Below are 25,118 nucleotides of genomic sequence, written 5' to 3'. Positions count from 1 at the left end.
TCGCTTGGTCGTATTCTTGTTGCTGCCGAGTGGATGCTTATCGGGTGGTTTCAAGTGCTGCTACAAGCTCCATCTTGGTCAAGTGAAGCTACAAGCTTCCACCAGTGACGCTACAAGCTCCAAGTCTGGCTCCCCTTGTGTCGAATCCATAAATTTGGATTGAATACTCTACCCTCGAAAACTGTTGCGATCCCCTATACTTGTGGGTTATCAAGATCCCACTTAGATCGAGCCACCTCGTAGCCACCTGGCCCCAGATTATGGTGCCATTGCTTTTTCGCGGCATTAATCTTATTTTTTCCCGACCGTTCCTGAGCTACTTCCGATTCCTTGAAGTTCATGAAAGCGTCCCAGTGATCTCTTGCCTTCTCTAGTGTTCCCTTGAATTCTTGCAGGGCTTTGCCTAAGCACCGCAAAACTATGACCAGGGGTGTAAACTGTGGTGGGGGGCGCCGCACATGGCTAACAATTGATGTTGTCTCTTCTAGGCGCCCCCTCCCCACATATATATAGGTGGGAGGGGAGGAGAGGCAGCCAGGGGGCGCCCCAAGTAGGCTGAATCCTACTTGGGGTCCTCCCCAATTCGGCCTCCCCCCTTCCATAATTGCCGGAGGGGGAAAAGGGAAGGGGAAGGAGAGAAGGAAAGGGGGGCGAACCCCCTATTTCCCTTCTCCCACTCGGCCTCCTTCCATAGGGGGGAACCCCTTGTGGGTTGGTGTGCTCCCCTCTTATGGCCCATATGTCACATATCTTTCCCCCGGGGGTTCCGGTAACCCCCCGGTACTTCGATAAATACCCGATACACTCTGGAACACTTCCGGTGTCTGAATACTATCATCCTATATATCAATCTTTACCTCTCGACCATTTCGAGACTTCTCGTCATGTACGTGATCTCATCCGGGACTCCGAACAATGTTCGGTCACCAAATCACATAACTCATATAATACTAAATCGTCATCGAATGTTAAGCGTGCGCACCCTACGGGTTCGAGAACTATGTAGACATGACCGAGACAGCTCTCCGGTCAATAACCAATAGGGGAACCTGGATGCTCCTACATATTCTACGAAGATCTTTATTGGTCTAACCGTTATGACAACATACGTTATTCCCTTTGTCCATCGGTATGTTACTTGCCCGAGATTCAATCGTTGGTATCTACATACCTAGTTCAATCTCGTTACCACAAGTATCTTTACTCATTCCATAATACATCATCCTGCAACTAACTCATTAGTCACTTTGCTTGCAAGGCTTCTTATGATGTGCATTACCGAGAGGCCCCAGAGATACCTCTCCCATACTCGGAGTGACAAATCTTAATCTTGATTTATGCCAACCCAACAAACACCTTTGGAGATACCTGTAGACCATCTTTATAATCACCCAGTTACATTGTGACAGTTGATAGCACACAAGGTATTCCTCCGGTATCCGGGAGTTGCATAATCTCATAATCGAAGGAATATGTATTTGACATGAAGAAAGCAATAGCAATAAAATTGAATGATCAATATGCTAAGCTAACGGATGGGTCTTGTCCATCACATCATTCTCCTAATGATGTTATTGTTGGAAATGTGCCCTAGAGGCAATAATAAATGGTTATTATTATATTTCTTTGTTCATGATAATTGTCTATTGTTCATGCTATAATTGTGTTATCCGGAAATCGTAATACATGTGTGAATACATAGACCACAACGTGTCCCTAGTAAGCCTCTAGTTGACTAGCTTGTTGATCAACGGATAGTCATGGTTTCCTGACTATGGACATTGGATGTCATTGATAACGGGATCACATCATTAGGAGAATGATGTGATGGACAAGACCCAATCCTAAGCATAGCTCAAAGATCGTGTAGTTCGTTTGCTAGAGCTTTTCCAATGTCAAGTATCTTTTCCTTAGACCATGAGATCGTGCAACTCCCGGATACCGTAGGAGTGCTTTGGGTGCACCAAACGTCACACGTAACTGGGTGACTATAAAGGTACACTACGGGTATCTCTGAAAGTGTCTGTTGGGTTGGCACGGATCGAGACTGGGATTTGTCACTCCGTGTGACGGAGAGGTATCTCTGGGCCCACTCGGTAATTCATCATCATAATGAGCTCAATGTGACTAAGGCGTTAGTCACGGGATCATGCATTGCGGTACGAGTAAAGAGACTTGCCGGTAATGAGATTGAACAAGGTATTGGGATACCGACGATCGAATCTCGGGCAAGTAAAATACTGATTGACAAAGGGAATTGCATACGGGATTGATTGAATCCTCGACATCGTGGTTCATCCGATGAGATCATCGTGGAACATGTGGGAGCCAACATGGGTATCCAGATCCCGCTGTTGGTTATTGACCGGAGAGGCGTCTCGGTCATGTCTGCATGTCTCCTGAACCCGTAGGGTCTACACACTTAAGGTTCGGTGACGCTAGGGTTGTAGAGATATGAGTATGCGGAAACCCGAAAGTTGTTCGGAGTCCCAGATGAGATCCCGGACGTCACGAGGAGTTCCGGAATGGTCCGGAGGTGAAGAATTATATATAGGAAGTCCAGTTTCGGCCACCGGGAAAGTTTCGGGGGTTATCGGTATTGTACCGGGACCACCGGCAGGGTCCCGGGGGTCCACCGGGTGGGGCCACCTGTCCCGGAGGGCCCCATGGGCTGAAGTGGGAAGGTAACCAGCCCATAGTGGGATGGGGTGCCCCCCCATGGGCCTCCCCCCTGCGCCTAGGGTTGGAAACCCTAGGGTGGGGGGCGCCCCACTTGACTTGGGGGGTAAGTTACCCCCCTGGCCGCGGCCCCCCATCCAGATGGGTTCTGGCCGGCACCCCCCTCCCAGGGGGCCTATATAAAGAGGGGAAGGGAGGGCAGTAGCATTACAGCCTTGGGCGCCTCCCTCCTCCCCTGCTACACCTCTCCCTCTCGCAGACGCTCGGCGAAGCCCTGCCGAGATCCCGCTACATCCACCACCACGCCGTCGTGCTGCTGGATCTCCATCAACCTCTCCTTCCCCCTTGCTGGATCAAGAAGGAGGAGACTTCGCTGCACCGTACCTGTGCTGAACGCGGAGGTGCCGTCCGTTCGGCACTCGGTCATCGCTGATTTGAATCACGGCGAGTACGACTCCGTCATCCACGTTCATTGGAACGCTTCCGCTCGCGATCTACAAGGGTATGTAGATGCACTCCTTTCCCCTCGTTGCTAGTATACTCCATAGATGGATCTTGGTGAGCGTAGGAAAATTTTAAAATTCTGCTACGATCGCCAACAGTGGCATCATGAGCCAGGCCTATGCATAGTTACTATGCACGAGTAGAACACAAAGCAGTTGTGGGCGTTGATGTTGCCAATTCTTCTTGCCGCTACTAGTCGTATCTTGTTTCGGCGGTATTGTAGGATGAAGCGGCCCGGACCGACCTTACACGTACGCTTACGTGAGACAAGTTCCACCGACTGACATGCACTAGTTGCATAAGGTGGCTAGCGGGTGTCTGTCTCTCCTAATTTAGTCAGAACGGATTCGATGAAAAGGGTCCTTATGAAGGGTAAATAGAAATTGGCAAATCACGTTGTGGTCATACGTAGGTAAGAAACGTTCTTGCTAGAAACCTACAAACCACGTAAAAACTTGCAACAACAATTAGAGGACGTCTAACTTGTTTTTGCAGCATGTGCTATGTGATATGATATGGCCAGAAGATGTGATGAATGATATATGTGATATATGAGATTGATCATATTCTTGTAATAGGAATCACGACTTGCATGTCGATGAGTATGACAACCGGCAGGAGCCATAGGAGTTGTCTTTATTATTTTGTATGACCTGCGAGTCATTGAATAACACCATGTAAATTACTTTACTTTGTTGCTAAACGCGTTAGCCATAGAAGTAGAAGTAATCGTTGGCGTGACGACTTCATGAAGACACAATGATGGAGATCATGATGATGGAGATCATGGTGTCATGCCGGTGACGAAGATGATCATGGTGCCCCGAAGATGGAGATCAAAGGAGCATAATGATATTGGCCATATCATGTCACTATTTGATTGCATGTGATGTTTATCATGTTTTTGCATCTTATTTGCTTAGAACGATAGTAGTAAGTAAGATGATCCCTTATGATAATTTCAAGAAAGTGTTCCCCCTAACTGTGCACCGTTGCGAAGGTTCGTTGTTTCGAAGCACCACGTGATGATCGGGTGTGATAGATTCTAACGTTCGCATACAACGGGTGTTGACGAGCCTAGCATGTACAGACATGACCTCGGAACACACGCAATACACTTGGGTTGACTTGACGAGCCTAGCATGTACAGACATGGCCTCGGAACACGGAGGACCGAAAGGTCGAGCATGAGTCGTATAGAAGATACGATCAACATGGAGATGTTCACCGATCTTGACTAGTCCGTCTCACGTGATGATCGGACACGGCCTAGTTAACTCGGATCATGTTTCACTTAGATGACTAGAGGGATGTCTATCTGAGTGGGAGTTCATTAAATAATTTGATTAGATGAACTTAATTATCATGAACTTAGTCTAAAATCTTTACACTATGTCTTGTAGATCAAATGGCCCACGTTGTCCTCAATTTCAACGCGTTCCTAGAGAAAACCAAGCTGAAAGATGATGGCAGCAACTATACGGACTGGGTCCGGAACCTGAGGATCATCCTCATAGCAGCCAAGAAAGATTATGTCTTAGAAGCACCGCTAGGTGAAGCACCAATCCCAGAGAACCAAGACGTTATGAACGCTTGGCAGCAGCGTGCTGATGATTACTCCCTCGTTCAGTGCGGCATGCTTTACAGCCTAGAACCGGGTCTCCAAAAGCGTTTTGAGAAACATGGAGCATATGAGATGTTCGAGGAGCTGAAAATGGTTTTCCAAGCTCATGCCCGGGTCGAGAGATATGAAGTCTCCGACAAGTTCTTCAGCTGTAAAATGGAGGAGAATAGTTCTGTTAGTGAGCACATACTCAGAATGTCTGGGTTGCACAACCGCTTGTCTCAGCTGGGAGTTAATCTCCCGGATGACGCGGTCATTGACAGAATCCTTCAGTCGCTTCCACCAAGCTACAAGAGCTTTGTGATGAACTTCAATATGCAAGGGATGGAAAAGACCATTCCCGAGGTATATTCAATGCTGAAATCAGCGGAGGTGGAGATTAGAAAAGAACATGAAGTGTTGATGGTGAACAAAACCACCAAGTTCAAGAAGGGCAAGGGTAAGAAGAACTTCAAGAAGGACGGCAAGGGAGTTGCCGCACCCGGTAAGCCAGTTACCGGGAAGAAGTCAAAGAATGGACCCAAGCCTGAAACTGAGTGCTTTTATTGCAAGGGGAGTGGTCACTGGAAGCAGAACTGCCCCAAATACTTAGCGGACAAGAAGGCCGGCAACACCAAAGGTATATGTGATATACATGTAATTGATGTGTACCTTACCAGTACTCGTAGTAGCTCCTGGGTATTTGATACCGGTGCGGTTGCTCACATTTGTAACTCAAAACAGGAACTGCGGAATAAACGGAGACTGGCAAAGGACGAGGTGACGATGCGCGTCGGGAATGGTTCCAAGGTCGATGTGATCGACGTCGGCACGCTACCTCTGCATCTACCTACGGGATTAGTTTTAAACCTCAATAATTGTTATTTAGTGCCAGCTTTGAGCATGAACATTGTATCTGGATCTCGTTTAATTCGAGATGGCTACTCATTTAAATCTGAGAATAATGGTTGTTCTATTTATATGAGAGATATGTTTTATGGTCATGCCCCGCTGGTCAATGGTTTATTTTTGATGAATCTCGAACGTGATGTTACACATATTCATAGTGTGAATACCAAAAGATGTAAAGTTGATAACGATAGTCCCACATACTTGTGGCACTGCCGCCTTGGTCACATTGGTGTCAAGCGCATGAAGAAGCTCCATGCAGATGGACTTTTGGAGTCTCTTGATTACGAATCATTTGACACGTGCGAACCATGCCTCATGGGTAAGATGACCAAGACTCCGTTCTCCGGAACAATGGAGCGAGCAACCAACTTATTGGAAATCATACATACCGATGTGTGCGGTCCAATGAGTGTTGAAGCTCGTGGAGGATATCGTTATGTTCTCACTCTCACTGATGATTTAAGTAGATATGGGTATGTCTACCTAATGAAACACAAGTCTGAAACCTTTGAAAAGTTCAAGGAATTTCAGAGTGAGGTTGAAAATCAACGTGACAGGAAAATAAAGTTCTTACGATCAGATCATGGAGGAGAATATTTAAGTCACGAATTTGGTGCACACTTAAGGAAATGTGGAATCGTTTCACAACACACGCCGCCTGGAACACCTCAGCGAAACGGTGTGTCCGAACGTCGTAATCGCACTCTATTGGATATGGTGCGATCTATGATGTCTCTTACCGATTTACCGCTCTCATTTTGGGGCTATGCTTTAGAGACTGCCGCAATCACTTTAAATAGGGCTCCATCGAAATCCGCTGAGACGACACCGTATGAATTATGGTTTGGGAAGAAACCTAAGCTGTCGTTTCTAAAAGTTTGGGGATGCGATGCTTATGTCAAGAAACTTCAACCTGAAAAGCTTGAACCCATGTCGGAGAAATGCGTCTTCATAGGATACCCTAAGGAAACTATTGGGTATACCTTCTACCTCAGATCCGAAGGCAAGATCTTCGTTGCCAAGAACGGGTCTTTTCTGGAGAAGGAGTTTCTCTCGAAAGAATTGCGTGGGAGGAAAGTGGAACTTGATGAGGTGATAGTCACCCCTTCCGTGCCGGAAAGTAGCGCGGTGCGGGAAGATGTTCCTGTGGTGCCTACACCGACTGGGGTGGAAGTTAATGATGATGATCATGAAGCTTTGGATCAAGTTGCCACTGAACTTCGTAGGTCCACAAGGACACGTTCCGCACCAGAATGGTACGGCAACCCTGTCCTGGAAATCATGTTGTTAGACAACGGTGAACCTTCGAACTATGAAGAAGCGATGGCGGACCCGAATTCCGACAAATGGCTAGAAGCCATGAAATCCGAGATAGGATCCATGTATGAAAACGAAGTATGGACTTTGACTGACTTGCCCGATGATCGGCGAGCCATAGAAAACAAATGGATCTTTAAGAAGAAGACAGACGCGGATGGTAATGTGACCATCTATAAGGCTCGGCTTGTCGCTAAGGGTTATCGACAAGTTCAAGGGGTTGACTACGATGAGACTTTCTCACCCGTAGCGAAGCTGAAGTCCGTCCGAATCATGTTAGCAATTGCCGCATACTATGATTATGAGATATGGCAGATGGACGCCAAAACGGCATTCCTTAACGGCTTCCTTAAGGAAGAGTTGTATATGATGCAGCCGGAAGGTTTTGTCGATCCTAAGAATGCTAACAAAGTATGCAAGCTCCAGCGCTCAATCTATGGGCTGGTGCAAGAATCTCGGAGTTGGAACATTCGCTTTGATGAGATGATCAAAGCGTTTGGGTTTACACAGACTTATGGAGAAGCCTGTGTTTACAAGAAAGTGAGTGGGAGCTCTGTAGCATTTCTCATATTATATGTGGATGACATACTGTTGATGGGTAATGATATAGAATTCTTGGAAAGTATAAAGGCCTATTTGAATAAGTGTTTTTCAATGAAGGACCTTGGAGAAGCTGCTTATATATTAGGCATTAAGATCTATAGAGATAGATCGAGACGCCTCATTGGTCTTTCACAGAGTACATACCTTGACAAGATATTGAAGAAGTTAAATATGGATCAGTCCAAGAAGGGGTTCTTGCCTGTATTGCAAGGTGTGCAATTGAGCACGGCTCAATGCCCGACCACGGCAGAAGATATAGAAAAGATGAGTGTCATCCCCTATGCCTCGGCCATAGGGTCTATTATGTATGCCATGCTGTGTACCAGACCTGATGTAAACCTTGCCGTAAGTTTGGTAGGAAGGTACCAAAGTAATCCCGACATGGAACACTGGACAGCGGTCAAGAATATCCTGAAGTACCTGAAGAGGACTAAGGATATGTTTCTCGTTTATGGAGGTGACGAAGAGCTCGTCGTAAAGGGTTACGTCGACGCTAGCTTCGACACAGATCTGGATGACTCGAAGTCACAAACCGGATACGTGTATATTTTGAATGGAGGAGCAGTAAGCTGGTGCAGTTGCGAGCAAAGCGTCGTGGCGGGATCTACATGTGAAGCGGAGTACATGGCGGCCTCGGAGGCAGCACAGGAAGCAGTCTGGATGAAGGAGTTCATTACCGACCTAGGGGTGATTCCCAATGCGTCGGGCCCGATGAATCTATTCTGTGACAACACTGGAGCTATTGCCCTTGCGAAGGAGCCCAGGTTTCACAGGAAGACCAGGCATATCAAGCGTCGCTTCAACTCCATTCGTGAATGTGTTCAAAATGGAGACATAGATATTTGTAAAGTACATACAGACCTGAATGTAGCAGATCCGTTGACTAAACCTCTCCCTAGGGCAAAACATGATCAACACCAGGACGCAATGGGTGTTCGATTCATCACAATGTAACTAGATTATTGACTCTAGTGCAAGTGGGAGACTGTTGGAAATATGCCCTAGAGGCAATAATAAATGGTTATTATTATATTTCTTTGTTCATGATAATTGTCTATTGTTCATGCTATAATTGTGTTATCCGGAAATCGTAATACATGTGTGAATACATAGACCACAACGTGTCCCTAGTAAGCCTCTAGTTGACTAGCTCGTTGATCAACGGATAGTCATGGTTTCCTGACTATGGACATTAGATGTCATTGATAACGGGATCACATCATTAGGAGAATGATGTGATGGACAAGACCCAATCCTAAGCATAGCTCAAAGATCGTGTAGTTCGTTTGCTAGAGCTTTTCCAATGTCAAGTATCTTTTCCTTAGACCATGAGATCGTGCAACTCCCGGATACCGTAGGAGTGCTTTGGGTGCACCCAACGTCACAACGTAACTGGGTGACTATAAAGGTACACTACGGGTATCTCTGAAAGTGTCTGTTGGGTTGGCACGGATCGAGACTGGGATTTGTCACTCCGTGTGACGGAGAGGTATCTCTGGGCCCACTCGGTAATGCATCATCATAATGAGCTCAATGTGACTAAGGCGTTAGTCACGGGATCATGCATTGCGGTACGAGTAAAGAGACTTGCCGGTAACGAGATTGAACAAGGTATTGGGATACCGACGATCGAATCTCGGGCAAGTAAAATACCGATTGACAAAGGGAATTGCATACGGGATTGATTGAATCCTCGATATCGTGGTTCATCCGATGAGATCATCGTGGAACATGTGGGAGCCAACATGGGTATCCAGATCCCGCTGTTGGTTATTGACCGAAGAGGCGTCTCGGTCATGTTTGCATGTCTCCCGAACCCGTAGGGTCTACACACTTAAGGTTCGGTGACGCTAGGGTTGTAGAGATATGAGTATGTGGAAACCCGAAAGTTGTTCGGAGTCCCGGATGAGATCCCGGACGTCACGAGGAGTTCCGGAATGGTCCGGAGGTGAAGAATTATATATAGGAAGTCCAGTTTCGGCCACCGGGAAAGTTTCGGGGGTTATCGGTATTGTACCGGGACCACCGGAAGGGTCCCGGGGGTCCACCGGGTGGGGCCACCTGTCCCGGAGGGCCCCATGGGCTGAAGTGGGAAGGGAACCAGCCCATAGTGCGCTGGGGCGCCCTCCCATGGGCCTACCCCCTGCGCCTAGGGTTGGAAACCCTAGGGTGGGGGGCGCCCCACTTGACTTGGGGGGTAAGTTACCCCCCTGGCCACCGCCCCCCATCCAGATGGGTTCTGGCCGGCGCCCCCCCTCCCAGGGGGCCTATATAAAGGGGGGGAGGGCAGTAGCATTACAGCCTTGGGCGCCTCCCTCCTCCCCTGCTACACCTCTCCCTCTCGCAGACGCTCGGCGAAGCCCTGCCGATATCCCGCTACATCCACCACCACGCCGTCGTGCTGCTGGATCTCCATCAACCTCTCCTTCCCCCTTGCTGGATCAAGAAGGAGGAGACGTCGCTGCACCGTACATGTGTTGAACGCGGAGGTGCCGTCCGTTCGGCACTCGTTCATCGGTGATTTGAATCACGGTGAGTACGACTCTGTCATCCACGTTCATTGGAACGCTTCCGCTCGCGATCTACAAGGGTATGTAGATGCACTCCTTTCCCCTCGTTGCTAGTATACTCCATAGATGGATCTTGGTGAGCGTAGGAAAATTTTAAAATTCTGCTACGATCCCCAACAGTTATCCCGTTATTAAATGACAACTCATGTCCATGGTTAGGAAACCTTAACCATTTTTTTTATCAACGAGCTAGTCAAGTAGAGGCTCACTAGGGACATAGTGTTTGTCTTTGTATTCACACATGTATTTGGGTTTTCGATCAATGCAATTCTAGCATAAATAATAAACATTTATCATAAATAAGGAAATATAAAACAACAACTTTATTATTGCCTCTAGGGCATATTCCTTCAGTAAATGCAAAAAGTGCAGCGCTGAACGGCTTGGTCCAGCTGGCTCCACTTTGCTGCTCGTGACTGGCCCAGGACTAAATGTGCACATCTGAGACAAGTTCCAAGACTAATTTGTTAGCTTTTGCAAGTTATAGAACTAAACCATCACATATAGATAAGTTCTAGGACCTGCAGTGCTATTACCTCTATTTCCAAAGAAAATGATGAGGAAGGCGGGCAGAACGTAAGCTACCTCGAACTAGTTGCGGAAGAAACCAGCTAGTATTTTAAATAGTCAGCGGCTGGTGATCCAAGGAAATCGTTGAAGTCGTAGCTAGCGCGTGTGTGTGGTGCCGATGTTAGTTATTTAAAGGAACATTTGTTTCGGTTGTTGTTGCTTTTTTTGCGAAAAGGTTGTTGTTGCTTTAATCATTTGCTCTCAGAGGCTTCTAATTTATTGACTCTCCTGTGAGTATCTAACGTTCTTTGCGTTTGCTTAATGGAATTTGACATTCCACGAAGGCAAAAAAATTCATGGACCATGTTTGATAAGAAATTAGAATCATGCCACGGACATGCTAATTTCTCTCTGCAAACATCACTGTCTTGATACACAAGGTCCATGTTTGACAAGAAATGAAGATACTTGGCCAGGAAGAGAAGTCAAGGGGGCTGGGATAAAATCAAGTGCTCAACGTGGCTACGTTTGTGTTGACAGCCTCTGTTCTTTGCTCGGAAACGTCGTAGATAGCTATATATCCACTCACGTGTCATTACTAGCACAGTAGCTCGCAAATATGTGTGGATTTGGTATCTTTTTATCCTCTTTCGAATCATGCAGGAGAGTTGCATGTGTATTAATTAAGAAAGAAGATAATACAATGACGATGAAGATATGACCTATACATCGTCACAGAGGCACGTATGGCTCGACAAAGAAACCCTAAACGACATAAGGGTCATGAACACAAAAGTTGGTGACCGAACTCAACCTAAACTAGAGCAAAAGATAAAACACAAGGCATGGAAGGGAAAACCACCCACTACAAAACATGGAACACACCCACAATAACAAGGCCCAAAACTAAACTACGTGATGACAACAACGATTGAACCCACACATTACAGTGCAGACGCGCCACAAGCCTTGAGCCAACCACATGGATGAGTATATAGGCTTAACATCACCGAGCAACTTCATCTACCCAACGCCATCGAACTTGAGTCCACTTGGCAATAGAAGAGGGACCATGGAGGTAGACGAGCACGGATCAGGGGAAGCAAAAGGGCGTATAAGATGCATTCCCGAGCAGTGCAAGCCAAACCGCCATCCGCACCCAACCCCAAGACAAGCCCACGATGAACCACGACACGACCACGTCAAAAAACCAACCCTGGTTGGAGATGAGTCAACGCGGGCGGATGCTTCAAATCCGAGAGAACAACTGCCATATCTGACCGATGACGAGCGAGAAACATAACCATGACCAAAACAAGGAACATGACAACCACGATTGGCAACGCTACAACCAACAAGAGGACGACATAAGTCGGCGGTGCAATGACCCACCTCATGAGCTGCGACGGCGAGCCAGGGGAACCCCAACGCATCAATGATGGGGAGTGAACCAAGGAGATGTGAGGGCGACAGATTTGGAATAGTGTGGAGGTTGGAACTCTATGGCACCAAGATCGGGCAAAGAGCTTACTTGATCTAGGCACCGATGACGACAGTGGATAGAGTGAAGGAAATATGCCCTAGAGGCAATAATAAAGTTGTTATTCATATTTCCTTACATCATGATAAATGATTATTATTCATGCTAGAATTGTATTAACCGGAAACTTAGTACATGTGTGAATACATAGACAAACAGAGTGTCCCTAGTATGCCTCTACTTGACTAGCTCGTTAATCAAAGATGGCTAAGTTTCCTAGCCATAGACATGTGTTGTCATTTGATGAACGACATCACATCATTAGAGAATGACGTGATGGACAAGACCCATCCGTTAGCTTAGCATTATGATCGTTTAGTTTATTGCTATTGCTTTCTTCATGACTTATACATGTTCCTCTGACTATGAGATTATGCAACTCTCGAATATCGGAGGAACACTTAGTGTGCTATCAAACGTCACAATGTAACTAGGTGATTATAAAGACGCTCTACAGGTGTCTCCAATGGTGTTTGTTGAGTTGGCATAAATTGAGATTAGGATTTGTCACTCAGAGTATCGGAGAGGCATCTCTGGGCCCTCTCGATAATGCACATCACTATAAGCCTTGCAAGCAATGTGACTAATTACTTAGTTGCGGGATGATGCATTACGGAACGAGTAAAGACACTTGCCTGTAACGAGATTGAACTAGGTATGATGATACCGACGATCGAATCTCGGGCAAGTAACATACCGATGACAAAGGGAACAACGTATGCTGTTATGCGGTTTGACCGATATAGATCTTCGTAGAATATGTAGGAGCCCATATGACCATCCAGGTTCCGCTATTGGTTATTGACCAGAGATGTGTCTCGGTCATGTCTACATAGTTCTCGAACCCGTACGGTCCGCGCGCTTAACGTTCGATGACGATTTGTATTATGAGTTACGTGATTTGATGACCGAAGTTTGTTCGGAGTCCCGGATGAGATCACGGACATGATGAGGAGTCTCAAAATGGTCGAGAGGTAAAGATTCATATATTGGAAGGCTATATTCGGACATCGGAATGGTTCCAAGTGATTCGGGTATTTTTCGGAGTACCGGAGAGTTACGGGAATTCGCCGGGGGAAGTTAATGGCCCTTATTAGGCTTCAGTGGAGAGAGGGAAGAAGGTCCACGAGGTGGCGCGCGCCTCCCCCTGCCCAAACCGAACTGGACAAGGGGTGGGGGCGCGGCCCCCTTTTTCCTTCTCCCTCTCCCTCCTTTCCTTCTTTCCTACTCCGAAAAGGAAAGGGAATCCTACTAGGACTTGGGAGTCCGTAGGACTCCCTACACTTGGCGCGCCCCTAGGAGGGCCGGCCTCTCTCCCTCCCTCCTTTATATACGTGGGCAGGGGGCACCCCAAAGGCACTCCAAGATTTGTCTTAGCCGTGTGCGGTGCCCCTCCTCCACGGTTACACACTTCGGTTATATCGTCGTAGTGCTTAGACGAAGCCCTGCGACGATAACTTCATCATCACCGTCGCCACGCCATCGTGCTGACGGAACTCTCCCTCGTCCTCAACTGGATCAAGAGCTCGAGGGACGTCATCCTGCTGAACGTGTGCTGAACACGGAGGTGCCGTACGTTCGGTACTTGGATCGGTTGGATCGCGAAGACATTCGACTACATCAACCGCGTTACTAAACGCTTCCACTTTCGGTCTACGAGGGTACGTGGACACACTCTCCCCGCTCATTGCTATGCTTCTCCTAGATAGATCTTGCGTGACCGTAGGAATTTTTTTGAAATACTACGTTCCCCAACATAGAGAGTGACTCATTAGAGCCATCGGGATGGTGCACATGCTAAGTAGGGAAACCATTGAGGTGACGGCTTCGGTCGAGTAGGGGAACCTCTACAGTCGTGAAAGTTGGCAACAAACAAGGGCCACCCAGCACCCGCTCGACCCCCTTGGTCGAAGAAGATGGCGCACAAGACAAGAAACTCGAGATCATAATGCCCACGCCCGGAAAAAAGCAACGAAAGGTGGTCTCGCCGTCGTCCGCCATACGGGCTTTGCCCAACGATAGCGAGAAAAAATTGACACACAAGATGACCAAAAGGCGACCACAACCAGAAAAAGGAACAAGAGGTGGTCCCCTTGCGGTGGACAGTGATGACGAGTGTGGGGTGCATGAGGAGGGTGGTGGCACTAGGTTTCCTGGGGGTGCCGGAGAGTCGGGATGTCTCGAACAAGAGACTTCATTACTGGAACAGAATTGAAACAATACCGTTTTTAAATCATGCAACTAGGAATTGTATGTTTTCATAAATGACTTCACAACATCACTTTATATTTTTGTAAAATGATTAGGAAAATAAGTGCGTCCTGGAACCGTGGCGGATCGAGGTAGCTGCATGGTATTGTTTACGACAACTCAGGGTCCCGGAAATTTACATGGGCGCGCAGGACCGGGCATGTACCTGCCAAACCCTGCCCAGCAGCTCGATTGCCTCATGGTTCGCAAAGTAGTTGGACCCCCCACGAGGGCACAATAAGTTTGAAGTGTTAACTATTAAAACTTTTGATTTTTTATCTGAAACTTGCGATTTTCTGACTCACTCTTACCAAGTTTCATAGAAAAAAATTTAAGACATTTATTTGGTCGGTCATCGGCATAAAAATTGTAATTTTGTCGGTCGCCTGTACTAATATTCAAGAGTTGAAATTTAACATTTATTTTCAAAATTTAACAAGATGTATTCAAAATGAATCTTATTTGAAAGTCCTCATCACGAGAAACACGAATATTGAAACAAAACTTAATTTGTATTTTTTGTTCTAAAGATATAAAAGTTTAAAATCCGAAAACCAAAAATAAAAGTACACGAGAGGGACTCGGTGCCCTAAGAACTGCTTGCCACAAATCTGTGTCTTTCGGGCCCTACTGAGCAGCTGGCCGGCGGTGGAGCCTCGAAAGAAATTAAAGAGATAGATCACTCTGACGACTTCAGTAAAAGACGAGCGCAGGGACCTATATAAAATATCTACCACCCAATGCATGAAAAAAAATACTAAACAATTAAATAAGAAAGGATGGTCCATATGTAAAAATAACTAACTTTTGGAACTTCAAGAGCAAAGGCGTTGCTCCAACAGACGGTTCATATGTAAAAAAAAATTGGACCAACGCCTTCCGTAGATGTAAAATTGAAAACTTCGTGATACAAATTTACATCACGAGATACGACTGATGTAAAACCGCGGCCGCCCGCCAAACGACCAACCGCCACTTCATTCCCCTTCCGCCTCACGACCGCCCGTCCGCGACCCGCCCGCCGCCCCGCCACAACTTTCCGACACTGCCCCACCGTAGATCCAGCCCTCCGCCACCGATTCCACCCCACCTGGGCTGCCGCCTGCCGCCGCGCCGCCCCATCGCGTCTGCCTCCGCTCCGGCCGCCTCCGCCCTGCCTCGACCCCGTCCGCCTCCTCTCTGGCCGCCTCCGCCTCCGGTCTGTCCTCCACCCGGCCCCTCTCCGTCCGCCTCCTCTCCGTCCGCCTCCGCCTCTGGTCCATCCGCCGCCCCGCTACGTCCGCCTCCGCCCCGCGCCGCACGCCGCGGCCCTGCTCCGTCCGCCTCCGCCCCGCGCCGCACGCCGCCGCCCCGCTCCGTCCGCATCCGCCCCGCGCCGCACACCGCCGCCCCGACTCGCTCCCCGCTCGGCCGCCGCCCGCTCCCCGCGCCGAAGAAGACGCCGAAGGGCAAGTCCGGTTTCTTTGGCGTGAGGGCAAAGCCCTCCGGGAACTTCGGAGTGGAATTCTCCGACGCCGGGCGGCGTTGGTGGCTCGGCACGTATCCCACCACCGATGAGGCAGCACGTGCCTACGACATGGCGGTGTGGCGTGCCGGACAGCTGAAGACGGACCTCAACTTCCCGAAGGTCCAGTCCCAGGCGGTGGCGGAGTGGCTCGTGCCGCAGGGCATCCGGATGGAGGAGATGCCGGCGAAGAAGGCGAAGAAGAGACCGCCGGTTATCGTCGCTCCAGGCGAGAGTGACGAGGCGGCGATGGCTCGGTTTGCGTGAGAGCATCCGTAGTACGTCCAGGCCGAGCTGGAGCACTACTGGAAGCGCGACGTCGAGGCGAAAAAAAGAGAGGGTGAAGAAGGAGGATGAGGCCGGCCCCTCGACTGTGATCCCTATCGAGTCGTCGGATGAGGACTAGGGTGACTCCAAGGAGGAGGACGAGGGGTGCGATGACCCAACCAAGGACGAGTTCTGGGAGCAGTTCCGCGGCTCCGACGACGAGGAGTAGTTTCATCTAGTAGTTCGAATAAGTAGTAGTTGATTTTGTGTATGGAACTATGTTGAATTTCATGTTTGAACTATGTTGAGATGTAGTAGTTGGTCGTTTTAATCTTCGTTTTGAACCATCTGTTGGAGTTGCTCTTTTATTTACATGTCCGTTTTGGACCATCTGTTAGAGTTGAGCCTTTTTCGAAGATGTAAAAAACATTTTTTGATGCTTCAAATTTGGACCGTTACCGGTTTGGACCACCAAAATATACATCATCTATTGAAGATGCTCTTAGATACAAAAGCTAGTAGTACGTGTGAGATTAGTTGCTAAGTCTTTTATGCACTTAACACCTCATCTAAGCATCAATGCATTTGACGAGGTATTAGTAGTAATTGTCTAAAGAAACATTTTTATTCATTTACTGTATTTTATATTGAGAGGACATTTTTATCCATTTGATGGTGTACTATACTTTTTCGCGGGGTACTACTCATGATTTGTTTGCATTAAATATATGTTTTCTAGAAGGACCATGTTTGAAAAGAAATATGTTATTGGGAGTACCTAAAACTCATCTATATGAGATATAATTTGGTCTCATTCACCTAGAAAACAAGAACAGATACAACCCACATCAGCACACACGCATCTTATAGCATCACATTCAATGGCTATAAAAGATGAATGAGACCAAATTATGTCTCATCTAGATGAGTTCTAGCAAAACTGTATATTATTTGCGAGGAAGAGAAGTCAATTGGTAGCGACCCGTGCGTGCATGCTGCTGTCAGCCTGCACAATGTATGCCGCATGGTCGCGGCAGAAGGAGGTAGTATCTCTAGAAGGCATCTTCTGCTTGAAAATAAAAGAAGTTTTGTCTAGAAGGTAGAAGGCAGACCCGTGCGGATATGCCGTCGACGTCGACCAGCAGCGCCACACGTTCCCACGAGCCCCCCAGTAGTAGTTAGTGCGCGTCCGGGGCTGGCTCGTACCTGCACGCATCACGGCCATCACGGCTGATCTCAGCCGCACCGCGACGAAACACCTCTCCTCTGCCCTCTGTACCTCGCCACTGACCAGCAAAACATATAAATACCCACCTCCCCGTCCCGAGTCTCACAGCAGAAACACACACACATTTCCCGGTCTCATCACTCACAGGCAGAGGCATACAATACAGGTCGCTGGTATTTTTCTCCTTGTTCCTGAATCCTGAGTGAACACCGGTCTACCATGGGTCTCGTCTGGATGGTGGCGGCGGCCGTGGCGGTGGTGCTGGCCTCGTGGGCGTTCAACGCGCTGGTGTACCTCTTGTGGAGGCCGCACGCCATCACCAGGCAGCTCCGCGCGCAGGGCGTCGGCGGGCCGGGCTACAGGTTCTTCGCCGGGAACCTCGCCGAGATCAAGCGGCTCCGCGCCGACACCGCCGGCGCCGCGCTGGACGTCGGCAACCACGACTTCGTCCCCATGGTCCAGCCGTACTTCCGCAAATGGATCCCAATCCACGGTACGAAACTCAGACACACTGCAATTCCTTCCAATCCATGGCTGTATTCTATGCCACCACCGTCTAGTTCCTGCTCTTACGTTCTGGTCTGCTGCAGGGCGCACGTTCCTCTACTGGTTCGGGGCCAGGCCGACCCTGTGCGTGGCCGACGTGAACACGGTGAAGCAGGTGCTCTCCGACCGCAGCGGGCTGTACCCTAAGAACATCAGCAACCCGCACATCGCCCGCCTGCTCGGCAACGGGCTCGTGCTCACCGACGGCGACGACTGGAAGCGCCACCGCAAGGTCGTCCACCCCGCCTTCAACATGGACAAGCTCAAGGTCTGTGTCCAGCTCCAGCACGACACGCGTTGGCGTGTGTGTTTTGAACTAGTATTCGATTTTCAGTGTGCACAATGTGTGAATTCCGCTAACTGTTATCTGTACGACAGATGATGACCGTGACCATGTCCGACTGTGCCGGGTCAATGATGTCGGAGTGGAAGGCAAAGATGGCGAAGGGCGACAGCGTGGAGATTGAGCTGAGCACCCAGTTTGAGGAGCTCGCCGCGGATGTCATCTCTCACACGGCATTCGGTAGCAGCTACGAACAGGGGAAAAAGGTCTTCCTCGCGCAGAGGGAGCTCCAGTTTCTTGCCTTCTCCACCATATTCAACGTGCAAATCCCAGCATTCAGGTAATGGTGGTTCTTCTTCTTCCTGTACCGTCGTTGAGACACAACATACATTTTCACAGAGCAGAAATTAATCTTTATGTGTGTGTGGAATTAATAAGGTACCTCCCAACTGAAAAGAACCTCAAGATATGGAAGCTTGACAAGGAGGTGAGGACCATGCTGATGAACATCATCCAAAGCGTCTTGCCACCAAAGACACCATGGGCTACGGCAACGACCTGCTTGGGCTTATGTTGGAGGCGTGCGCGGCAGAGGGCGGGCATAATCCGATTTTAAGCATGGACGAGATCATAGATGAGTGCAAGACCTTCTTCTTTGCCGGGCATGACACCAGCTCACACCTGCTCACATGGACCATGTTCTTGCTGAGTACGCACCCTGAGTGGCAGGAGAAGCTCAGGGAGGAGGTGCTAAGAGAGTGTGGCAGTGAGGTTCCCACCGGTGACATGCTCAACAAACTGCACTTGCTCAACATGTTCCTTCTAGAAACTCAGAGGTTATACGCCCCTGTGTCACTCATTCAGAGGTAGGCGGGTTCGGATCTCGAGGTTGGTGGCATCAAAATGCCCGAGGGCACGGTCCTAACGATCCCAATCGCGACAATACATCATGACAAGGAGATATGGGGAGAAGATGCCAACGAATTCAAGCCTACGAGGTTCGAGAATGGAGTGACGAGGTCCGGAAAGCACCCCAATGCCTTGTTGTCTTTCTCCAGTGGGCCGAGGTCGTGCATAGGGCAGAACTTTGCAATGATAGAGGCCAAGGCTGTGATCCCCGTGATTCTTCAGAGATTTTCATTCTCCCTATCACCGAAGTATGTCCATGCCCCCATGGATGTGATTACGCTGCGGCCTAAGTTTGGGCTTCCCATGATCCTCAAGAGCCTAGAGATGTAGAAAAATGTGTATGGTGTTAAGAATAACATATGGTTTTGTATTATTTAAATGGAGTTTAGTTTATGTTGCGCACTAGATAATCTTGTGATATTATCGATGTATAATGTATCCAATTTATAAATATAAATAATAAAGTGTTCTATTAATAAGTTATTGTTTTTTCTTACTATCAGCCACCTTTATTTCCCCCCAAAATAGTCACTAGCTATTGATAAACCTAGATTGTTGCAGTTCTTTTCTATCAATCCTGATATGCAGGACGGGAAAGATCCATACAACTCACTCCTACTTCTCCATTTTGGAAAATCTTCCTCAAATTGCACACTTGCAATAATGGTACGCAGTGTGCAATGGTAGGTGCCCGTGTTCTAAATAAATGCTATTGCTATTTTTAACCTAATTACTGATTTGTCTCTCATTAGATTTTGAGTATTTTGACTCTTCTACGCTGATTGCCTTTGGCATCAAAGTTTCTTTAAAGTTTTCTGATAATACCGCAGTTTCTGAAAAAAAAACCATGATTTTGAATACTTTGATGCGTTTGGCTTCAACAAAAATTGAAGTTTTGTAAACTACGGTATCCCAGAAACCATGATATTTTTGCTATATCTGGAAAAGAGGTCCCGACCTCTTTTTTCTAAACAGAGCGGACAGTAATCATCGGGATGATCGCAGTTGATGTTGCCCTATACGTTGAGATAAGATATCCAGCTGCGATCCTATCTTATTTTCGTTCTTTTTGTTATATGGTAAACGACCTCTATTATTATATCTCCTGGTTACGATTCAGGCTATTTCTCCGTTGAGTCCTTGGCTACCAATTTATTTCCGGCGAGTAGCACATTGATTAGATCGATTGATTCCTCTGGACAACACTCGTAGGTACGCAGCAAGCTATATATGCTAGCTACCCGATTCAGTGTAAACAACGGCACAAAAGAATTTAGGACCGGTTGGGAGTATATGCACGTATAGACATATAATGGCGACAACTCCTAGGATTGTATTCCCTTTTGAATAACTTGGGTCAAAACTTTGATAAATCAGCATCATCCAAACACATGTAAAACTGAGAAAAACGTTGGTTTTAGAAAACTGTAGTATTCCTTGCCCACCCATGGGAATACTGTGGTTTTCAATTAGCATGGTTTTCTAGAAACTTTGCTGCCAAACTAGATGTCACCAAAACGCATAGGGACAAGTGCATTTTTATTGATTTTCAGGTTTTGTTTTGCTGGTTTTTATCCTTTTTTCGTTTTCTCTTATTCTTTTTAAAAAAACTTTTTTAAAACGTTCACAATTAAAAAAAATCCATTTTTCAATGTTTCTAATTTGATAAAATGATTCTAGTTCCATTTTTATTTTGTAAAATCTTCCTTTTTTCATAAAAAGTTTGCAAGATTGAAAAACATTGGCATAAGAAAAACAATTCAAAAATTGTTTTTTTGCAGTTTCAGAAAATGTTCGTGTTTGCTAAAATCATTAAAAAAATATTCATTTTTTCAAAATATGTTTGAGCATTTAGCCAAATTTCAAAATTAGAGAATGTTGGCGTTTTCAAGAGAACCTTTGCAAATTTGGAAAAAATACTTTGCATTGCAAAAAAGTCCAATAGGAGAACCAATATAGTAGCAGGCACTATTTCCCTCAGTGAGAACCAATGTTATCCAACCAATAGGAGAACCACGCATATGCCTAGTAAGCAGCACCTACACACATAAGAGCAAATACTTGCACCCAGCACGGGCAAGAGGTTTGTCAATCTCCTTGAACTCGTTACTCGCAAGGACTAAATCTGATAGTGATAGATATATAAATTGAAAAGTAAATAGATTGTAGCAAGGTATTTTTGGTTTTAGCAATATGATTAAAGTATACCCGGGGGCCATACTTTTCACTAGAGTCTTCTCTCTCTAAACATAGCCCACTACGATGGGTAGACAAATTACTGTTGGGCAATTGATAGAAAATGCATAGTTATGATGTTATTCATGGAAATGATCAAATATATAGGCATCATGTCCGTGACAAGTAGATTGACTCCTACCTGCATCTACTACCATTGCTCCACTTCGAGAGCGCTTCTATGCTTGTCTTTCTACGTATTAAGTTCATAAAAACAGAGTAATTCATGACGTATGATGACTTGATGTAGACAGAATAAAACCAAGCAATATGACTAAACCCCGTCGTTCTACCCTTAACGGCAACAATACAAATTTGCTACCCCTTCTGTCACTAGGTGAGGACACCGCAAGATTGAACCCACTACAACGCACCTCTCCCGCTGAAGATAAATCAATCTAGTTAGCCAAACCAAACAGATAGATCAGAGAGAAATACAAAGCTATAATAATCATGCATAATAAAGTTCACAAAACACTCAATTACTTTCAATGAATAATATGATCATAAACTCACAATTCATCGGATCACAACAAACACACAACAAAAAGAAGATTACATTGGATATAACTCCAAGAAGATCGAGGAGAGCATTGTATTGAAGATCCAAGAGAGAGAAGAAGCCATCTACCTACTAGCTATGGACTGATACGTCTCCAACGTATCTATAATTTTTGATTGTTCCATGCTATTATATTATCTATTTTGGATTTTTTATATGCATTAATATGCTATTTTATATTATTTTTAGGACTAACCTATTAACCTAGAGCTAGTGCCAGTTTCTGGTTTTTTCTTGTTTTTGAGTTTTATAGAAAAGGAATACCAAACAGAGTCCAAACGAGCTGAAAATTTATGGTGTTTTTTATGGATCAGAAGAAGCCCACGGAGCATCGGAGTTGGGCCAGAAGCTTCACGAGGAAGCGGCAAGGGTGGAGGGTGCCCCCCTAGAGCATGCCCCCTGGCTTGGCGCTGCCTCGTGGACCCCCCTGACTTGTTCCCGACGCCAAAAATTCCTATAAATATAGAAACCCCCAAAAAGAAACCTAGATCGAAAGTTCCGCCGCCGCAAGCCTCTGTAGCCATGAAAAATCAACCAGGAGCCCGTTTCGGCACCCTGCCGGAGGGGGAAACCATCACCGGAGGCCATCTTGATCATCCCGGTGGTCTCCATGACGAGGAGGGAGTAGTTCACCCTCGGGGCTGAGGGTATGTACCAGTAGCTATGTGTTTGATCTCTCTCTCTCTCTCTCCCTCTCTCTCTCTCTCTCTCTCTCTCTTGTTCTTCATTTGGCACGATCTAGATGTACCGCGAGCTTTGTTACTATAGTTGAATCATATGGTGTTTCTCCCTCTCTACCTTCTTGTGATGAATTGAGTCTTGCTCTTTGAGGTTTCGTTATGTTGGATTGAGTATTGGATTTGAGAACACTTGATGTATGTCTTGTGATGGGATATCTGTGGTGACAATGGAATGTTCTATTGATTCACTTGATGTATGTTTTGGTACTCAACTCGTGGATTCCCGAGGTGACATTGGGGTAATCTATGCATAGGGTTTGATGCACGTTTTCGTCCTACATTCTCCGATAGAAACTTTGGAGTGATTCTTTGCTGCACATTGAGGGATTGTTATATGATCCAAATATGTTATTTTCTACCTTGCTGTTTTTATATTTTCATATTACAAAAACCTATATATATACTATCCATATTACACTTGTATCACCATCTCTTCGCTGAACTAGTGCACCTATACAATTTACCATTGTATCGGGTGTGTTGGGGACACAAGAGACTCTTTGTTATTTGGTTGCATGATTGTTTGAGAGAGACCATCTTCATCCTACGTCTCCTACGGATTGATAAACCTTAGGCCATCCACTTGAGGGAAATTTGCTACTGTCCTACAAAACTCTGCGCTTGGAGGCCCAACACGAGTCTACAAGAAGAAGGTTGCGTAGTAGACATTAAGCTCTTTTTTGGCGCCGTTGCCGGGGAGGTGAGTGCTTGAAGGTATATCTTTAGATCTTGCAATTGAATCGTTTAGTTTCTTGTTTTATCACTAGTTTAATCTATAAAATAAAATTACAAGAAACGGAATTGAGGTTGCCTCATATTATTCATCTTTATAATGTCTTTCTTGAAAATGATGGTGCGGAAAATTATGCTCAAGTGTTAGAAGAAGAAGTCAATAAAATGTTTGGTATAAAATATTTGAGTGATGAGCATGATTGCAATGTTGTTAGTATGAATTCTTTGAATATCCATGATACTAATGATATGCAAAGCCACAAGCTTGGGGATGCTATGTTTGATGAAGATGATATTTTTAGTCCCCCAAGTTTTGATGAGAAAATTTATTATGATGTAAGCATGCCTCCTATTTATGATGATTATAATGATAAAAGTGGATTTGGAGAGGTCATGACATTATTTAATGATGATTCCACTATTTCGGAAGAGGTTCCAATTGATTATGAAAACAAAGTTGCTATCTATGATGATTATTGTGATGACATGTATGCTATAAAGAGTAATGATATCCATGAAACTTTTCATCATGATTTTAATGCTCAAATTGATTATGTGAATCAAGTGTCATATGATAGTTATTTCATTGAATTTGCTCCCACTATTATTGATGAGAAGAAATTTGCTTATGTGGAGAGTAGTAAAATTTCTATGCTTATAAATCATTAAAAGAATGCTTTATGTGATAGTTATATTGTTTAATTCATTCATGATGCTACTGGAAATTACTATGAGAGAGGAATATATGCTTTTACATATTGCAATAATATCAAGTTTCCTCTCTATGTGTTGAAGGTTTTGAAGTTTTGCTTGTTTTGCCTTACTATGCTAATTGATTCTTGTTCCCATAAATTATTTTCTCACAAAATCACTATGCATAGGAAGTGGGTAAGACTTAAATGTGCTAGTCATATGCTTCATGACGATCCCATTATGTTTCAATACTTATCTTTTATGTGAGCATCATTGAAATCATCATGCCTAGCTAGAAAGGCATTAAAGAAAAGCGCTTATTGGGAGACAACCCAACATTTACCACTACTGTTTTTGTGTGTTCACATGATTAGGCTATTGTACTAATCATGTTTTATAGCTTTTGTTTCAATAAAGTGCCAAGTAAAGCCTTTGGGATAGAGTGGATGATAGTTTACTTGATTGTGTGCAAAAACAGAAACTTTAGCTTCCAGTCACAAAATTGTTTAAATTCACTGGAGCGTGATAAAATTCTGAAGTTTTTACACATTATTGATATAAAAATTTCCTAAGTTGTCCTAATTGTTCAGAATTTTTGGCGTAACAGAAGTATGGTTGTTGTTCAGATCATTACAGACTGTTCTGTTTTTTGACAGATTCTGTTTTCAATGCATAGTTTGCTTGTTTTAGTGTTTCCATAGCTTATACTTAGTGATATAAATTGTGGAAATGATAAGTTACAGTAGGCTTTGTGTGAGAACAATTATGAATCTTATCTTGACAGTACCAAAGTGAATGATTCGTCTTTATCATACTAACCCATCTCACGAAGTTCCGTTAAGCTTTGTGTGATTGAAGTTTTGAAGTTTTGGGTGAGACATCGATATGAGGAGAATAAGGAGTGGCAAGACCCTAAGCTTGGGGATGACCA

At 45.8% G+C, this 25,118-nt stretch overlaps 1 pseudogene; it reads left to right on the top strand.

Annotated features, from left to right (window-relative positions):
- The first annotated feature begins 17,591 nt into the window (after positions 1–17,591).
- LOC109779176 (cytochrome P450 709B1-like) lies at positions 17,592–19,701 on the top strand (annotated as a pseudogene).
- The last annotated feature ends 5,417 nt before the right edge of the window (positions 19,702–25,118 follow it).

Source organism: Aegilops tauschii, chromosome 2 (genome assembly GCF_002575655.3).
Source record: "Aegilops tauschii subsp. strangulata cultivar AL8/78 chromosome 2, Aet v6.0, whole genome shotgun sequence".
Classification (NCBI taxonomy): Eukaryota; Viridiplantae; Streptophyta; class Magnoliopsida; order Poales; family Poaceae; genus Aegilops; species Aegilops tauschii.
This window is presented reverse-complemented; position numbering and strand designations above follow the sequence as displayed.